Below are 7,152 nucleotides of genomic sequence, written 5' to 3'. Positions count from 1 at the left end.
TAAAGAGATGCTGTAATACTTAGAAAGTTTATTTCTTGTGGAAACAGCCAGTTTTTAAGTGGAACATTGCCTGTTAACGTAAACAATCTAATAGTAAGGTAAACCAGAATGTCAGTGGTGTTTGTTGCAGGATTCTAGTGCGAGTCGCTTCCGAGACATCCTATGTTGAGAAGTTTACACACCGACACTTGTTTATACCATTCAGCCTGCATAGATGCTAGTACGATATTGTTATATTTGTTTACAGTTTGCTTGTGCGTTCCTTGAGTGCATTGCGACTTGCCAGTCAGTGCGTGACAGTCCAACCAGTTGGTCGTGGGTGGACGGTGGGATTTACCAACACAGAAATAGCCGACATGTTCATGAAATATCGGGATTGTAGGAAAACTGCAGTTGATACAGCGTAACAAAAAAATGGTTCAAATTGCTCTGAGCAGTATGGGACTCAACTGCTGAGGTCATAAGTCCCCTAGAACTTAGAACTACTTAAACCTAACTAACCTAAGGACAACACACACATCCATGCCCGAGGCAGGATTCGAACCTGCGACCGTAGCGGTCGCAGAGTTCCAGACTGTAGCGCCAGAACCGCTCGGCCACCAGCGGCCGGCTACAGCGTAACACCTGCATCGCGTAACATAAGGAAACATGTGACGACAGAAGAGAATAAAATCAATGTTATTACTGCTGTTGCGACTGATCGGCACCTTAGCTTCCGCGCATTCGCATGAGGTTCAAATGGTTCTAATGGCTCTGAGCGCTATAGGACTTAACATCTGAGGTCATCAGCGGCCTAGAACTTAGAACTATGTAAACCTAACTAACCTAAGGACATCACACACATCCATGCCCGAGGCAGGATTCGAACCTGCGACCGTAGCGGTCGCGTCGTTCCAGGCTGAAGCACCTAGAACCGCTCGGCCACTTCGGCCGGCATTCGCATCAGGAAGTGACATGAGTGATTCAAGCGTCGTGCACATTCTCCATAGACTTAGTTTCCATCCCTATCACATCTCAGTCCTTCAATATCCCCATAGAAACGATTATGAGAATCTGTGTCTTAGATATAAGACATTGTAATATGCATTTTTATGTCAAAATGTTTATGTGAATTTTAAGTGTATATCGAGCCATATGTAAAAGACGAACTTGAAAAACTAACAAAAAAGGAAAAAAAAGTCAAGTATTAAAACAATTCTCACGACAAAGTGAACGACAAAATATATAGTGGTATCCAAACGTATGTGCAATAGTGCAACGAATCAATTTTGGTACTGTTATGCTACGCAACGTCTGATATACTTATCAGCAAACTACCACTTATAACGTTTCAATATATGCACTGATTACGTCTGTGCACTCTGAATAATAAAAGAATAGGGACACTTATGTTATACTTTGAATTTGTAAAGGATTAAGTACTGGATTTGTGAAATAATATCTGTGTCGGCGAGTTCTGAAACCGCTGCTGAAAAGAATTAGTAAAGAAAACCTCAGAGATTTCATGACAATCAGCCATTGTATAAATAGTAGTGTAAGAATAATAATGTCGTTGTCGTCTTCTTGGAGTCACGTTGAGACGAGGAACCTGTGACGCTATGTTTAAGTCCTAGGTAGCTTTCATTTGCAAGATTGTAAGCAGTACGCCATTAGTCGTTGATTATAAAGAAAGGTGGGTGAACTTGCTATTGTTCTAGTTTTAAATATAGTTATTTAATGAGAACTTGCATGGTATTATTAGAAAGCTTGCCTGGTATTTTACCCATTTATTTAAGACATTTTCAGCTTTTTAAGTAGCGTTCGTGGTGCAGAGCTGCAACACGGCGGAACGAGCCGCCGGCCCGGCATATTCAAATCTGATAATAAGGGCAATCGTGCCGCAATAAGCGGACAGGTAAAAAGTAAATTTAAAATTATTTCTTACAGCAGTTCGAGATCGAGTACAAAGCAGCAGATTTACATTGTGTTTACAGGCGGACGCAGGCCGCTAATATTGTAAACTTTAACAGTGTCAAAGTTAAAATGCTTTCATGTTTCAAAACGAAATCTTGCTAAGCAAAAATTATGGACTGGTAAAAGTTATAGAAAAATCATTTTCTGGTTAATAATGATAGTCTCATGCTCTAATGTTAGCCGTGACACTGATAAATAATTAATGTTGACGAAAAATCCACTGCAAAATTTGAGGTTTTTTAAGCACTGCGTACAGTAACTCCATTATTTTTGATAACAGAAATAATTTCAGAACATTTTTACGATAGTTGCTGCAGAGATGAATATGTTGAGCATTCTATTGAGTTGGAGTAACAAAACTATTCATTTAATAAGAAACTAGTTCCAGTATAATAATAATTAATCTTACTTGTTCGCAGCATACAATTAACCGAGGTAAACCAGTGTACAGAAAAAAATTGTGGAGCACGATAAACTGTGCAAGAATCACTTACCTTGACGTCGGGTGTTGATGTGCAGTATTCACCCGACTGAAAATGTGGATACAACGGAGAAGAATTTCATCCCGGGCCGTATCAAAGGTGAATTATCTGCCACATCATCGGTTCTTGAAGAGTAAACGCACATGCACCCCACTGACAATGGAAAACAACGCCATAGCAAATTATTCGATGGATGGTACGGCACTCAGTGTGAAAAGTGGAAGCGTTAAGGACCGTACACAATAATACGTGGAGCATTAACGGCTGTTGCACAGCCAACAAATATATTTTGTGTGCGTGCGCACGTGTGCACAGAGACTGGCAATGTTGCCAAAACGACATGTAGCCATTCTCGCAGCGCTCTCATGTAAACACTTAATGAATTATCATTCCGTATGTAAGTTATGTATTTCCTGTAAAATAATGTGTAAGCAATACAAGCTGATATCTCCAACCCAATAAGCAAAGAAAAATACGCCGACAAATAAGGGTCATTGTACCACTTTCGGCAAAATTTAAATTTAAGCTGTATGCGCCTCCATTTCATGTTACCACACTGTGTGGGGGAAATTGTATCAAACGTAGAAAATTCTTAAATGCTAAAACATTACAAAATTCCTTCTTTAATTACAGTTACTGGTTAGTATAGTTCGTTTCCTAACTTCAAAAAAAATCCATTGTACATAAATACAAATAAGTTATTTACATTTCATTACATTGTGTTACTATATATGCATCCATATTTAGTTTTCCAGTCATGCATACATCAGTTATGAGAGTTTAATATTTTCCTAGGGAGAAATAGAGAAAAACATTTACATCATGATACTACATTACTCGTTGCTGGCTTAACTACACTTTGGCGCCGCCTCCTGCGTTGGGGAGGGAATAAGGAATACTATTGTTTCAAATGGCTCTAAGCACTATGGGACTTAACATCTGTGGTCATCAGTCCCCTAGAACTTAGAACTACTTAAACCTAACTAACCTAAGGACATTACACACATCAATGCCCGTGGCAGGATTCTAACCGGCGACCGTAGCGGTCACGCGGTTCCAGACTGAAGCGCCTAGAACCGCACGGCCACAATGGCCGGCAAGGAATACTATTCTACAGTTTTAGCGTTGCTTATATTTATTTACCTGTAGCTTTGTGTTCATAAAGCAGAAGTTATTGCATTACCTCATGCTTATCTCTTTACAATTACATGGAACTGCCATCATTTATATTCGCATTTATATGAATTGATTAGTTTTATTTGAGGTCACATACCTTCGTGTTTATGTGCACTTTGTAGTTAGTAGATAGGGGTAAATGTTTTGTAGTTGCACTGTGAAAATGTATATTCTTATTCTTCATTTGCTCAATGACCAAACTATACACATAGACATACTAATAACTAAATCATTTCTTTGCCGTGTCGATGCACTTGTCGCTGCAATCTATAAAAGAAAAACGTATGACTAAAAAACTAATTGTATTTCATAGCTCATAGGCCACTCATATACTCGGTCATCATATTCATTCGCAGACGTTTTTCATATTTCATTCTTATTTGTTTATATATTTATTCACTTGCATTTTCATTCTTTTTTTCATTTACCCTACAAAGAAAGATACTGTGACAACTCCTACAGTATCTTATCTTTTGTTAGCCAACACGTACTGTATGTTTCATTGCAATGATTTCTTTTAATTCTAGTTGCAATGTACATATCTTAGTATTGACGCAACTTCGCATGTTGATATAACATTATATTCTTTCGTTCTTTGATAGTCAATATAGTTGTTACGTGTTATAATTTATTTTGGAATTGAGTTTGATACTTGTGTAACTTCACATTTCTATTTGGTTGCGCCGCCAGTTAGCCCGTTGCGCTTGCACAAGATCAATGTCTCTTCCCTAGTACTGACGTAAGCATGTATTGTTGATCGCGCACAGCTGAGTCGTACGCTGCCCCAGTTAGCCTTTCACTTCGTATGAAGCTGTGTTTTTACACTTCCATCTAGTCAAATGTTTGTCTTAGCTTACAAAACAAGAAAATTACTTACGTCTATAGATATTTCATTCAAAAATACATGTAATAATTTTTTTTACCTATAAAACTATAACATTACTTACCTGATTACTACTTACCTGATTACTGCTTGCACTTTTCTTCTAGTGTATTTTTCGTCGATTCTAGTTCATGTTGGTATAGATGATGTTTTATGTCTCCTTTCTCATCGAATCGTACGAAAACATGTTTGAAAATCCGATTTACCCCCATCACGTGTAAGGTCTACAGTATGGGGCTCAATTATGACCGATTCGGGTTTTCCTGCGGTGTAGTCTGATCTACGTCGGTGCACGGAACAATTTCTGTCAGTTGTACTGTGTGATTGTTTCTCCAGTTTGAATAATTACCAGTTCGCGACATACTTTCTCGTGTGTTCGTATTGCTCTTGTAGAATGTTGCTGTATTGTGATTTTGGTGTGCAAAGGTTTGTTGCGGTATGGCGTGCGGAATGTTATTCTTGTTGCCGCGCCCCTGCCTTTGGTGCGGCTGATTGTTTTTATTTACACGCTTTAATGAAATTAAAAAAAATGAATTAATTTGAAAATGTTGGGGATGGAAATGTTGCTTTATATATTTTTGTTATTTTTTCTTTAAGTACGAACTTTGTTGTAGAACCCCTTATTTAAGTGTGGTGATAAAAATTCATTTAGACAGAATTAAGCACATTTAAACATAGTTTTGAGAGAAGGGATTAAAATTGGCTTGTGGATGGTAATCGTTCCTGGTATACGGAAAGTTTTGTTTAAATCTCTTGTTCCTGCCGTTTCCATTCCCGTATCCATTACCACGGTTAATGTATCCTTGCGGTTGTGTGCTCCAGCCTTGCTGTATGTTCGCGTATGGCTTTTTGTATTGACCATTCGAGTTATGTTGTTGTGGTGTTTGGTTGTCTGACGCCCTATTTGTTTTTACTTTCTCCTCCAATATTAGGTCGATAGAATCTAAAATGGATAGTAAATATTCTGTGTCGTGCTCAGGTGTATTAATTAATGTGTAATTAATGAGTGATGGCAAACGACATTTTAAATTTTTTAAAATATCAACATGAGAAATAATATTTGTCCAATAACGTGTTTTATTGAGATTCTTCTCAAAATACCATCGCGAGGTACCATATTTGCTATCAAACGGCTTCTGACCAGTTGTTGTTGTTGTTGTGGTCTTCAGTCCTGAGACTGGTTTGATGCAGCTCTCCATGCTACTCTATCCTGTGCAAGCTTCTTCATCTCCCAGTACCTACTGCAACCTACATCCTTCTGTATCTGTTTAGTGTAGTCATCTCTTGGTCTCCCTCTACGATTTTTACCCTCCACGCTGCCCTCCAATACCAAATCTCAGAACATGTCCTACCAACCGATCCCTTCTTCTAGTCAAGTTGTGCCACAAAATTCTCTTCTCCCCAATCCTATTCAATACCTCCTCATTAGTTATATGATCTACCCATCTAATCTTCAGCATTCTTCTGTAGCACCACATTTCGAAAACTTCTATTCTCTTCTTGTCCAAACTAGTTATCGTCCATGTTTCACTTCCATACATGGCTAATATTTGTCAAGAAATGCTCGTTCAAATTGTAAATATGTGACACAATAATGAGCTACCTCGGTTCTCCACAAAAGTACAACGCCTTGCGTGTACCCAACAACAAACATGATCTTTTGTGCTTCCTTCCAATTACTAGGGAACGCATGTCGAAAAGCACTAGTAAATACAACAGGATTCATCCTTTTACCTTCACTCGTAAACATTGGAAATTGACGGTGTCTTACTAGATCTTCCTCAGCAAATATAGTGGACAAGCTGTTTGCATTTTGGGCTGTGTTTACATAGCTGTCATAATTGTTTACATTTCTCGTAGGTACTGGTTCTGGTGTTATGCCACGTAAACTTACACTCTGCGGTGTGTCATTACTACTGGCATTGTTGGTAGGGTTTGCAATGATCGGTGTGCATACATTACTTTGTTTTGCTGTGGCTGGCTCCTTGTTTGTCTGTACAACTTGTGTCTCTGTAACACTTTCACCTAAATAGTTAAGTATACTGTGCCCTTTAGCTTGCAAATTGGTGTTCACTTTATCGATAACGTCATTTTACTTTTGCTGAATAACTTTCCTTCAATACCTTTTCCGCTGCGGTACTGGTTTAGTCCAAAATACCAGCTTCAGCTTGTGAAATTACATCAGATAAATTTTCACTAATTTTTTCCCTCTCTTTTTTGGCACAGACTGATTCGATTTCAAGTGATGCTACTTTTAAAGTGAGTTCATCAATTGCTAATGGTATATTTTCGTAATCCTTACGCAGTTTGTTCATTACGGTAGAGATGTTCTTTACTGTGGAAGTTAATTGTGTTTGTGTAGCTTCCACGTTTGTGTCTGTATGTTTAATTGATGTTCTACTGTATCATTCTGTATGTTTCTGTATGTTTAATTGATGTTCTACTGTATCATTCTGCTCCTTAAGAGTCTAATTTCTGTTTTATTTCTGTAATCTCATTGTTTACTTCGGTAAGCTGTTTTTCCATGTCTTTAAATTTTACATTCATTTCCTCGTGAAAATTCTTAGTCAAATCACTGATCTGTTGTGTGACTGTATCCTGAAAATCTTTTAAAACTTGGTTCTGCTCTTGTTTTATGTTGTTTATGTTTTGTGTGAC

The sequence above is a fragment of the Schistocerca nitens genome, chromosome 1 (assembly GCF_023898315.1).
Source record: "Schistocerca nitens isolate TAMUIC-IGC-003100 chromosome 1, iqSchNite1.1, whole genome shotgun sequence".
Classification (NCBI taxonomy): domain Eukaryota; kingdom Metazoa; phylum Arthropoda; class Insecta; order Orthoptera; family Acrididae; genus Schistocerca; species Schistocerca nitens.
The sequence above is the reverse complement of the archived record's forward strand: the minus strand, read 5'-3'. Positions refer to the sequence as shown.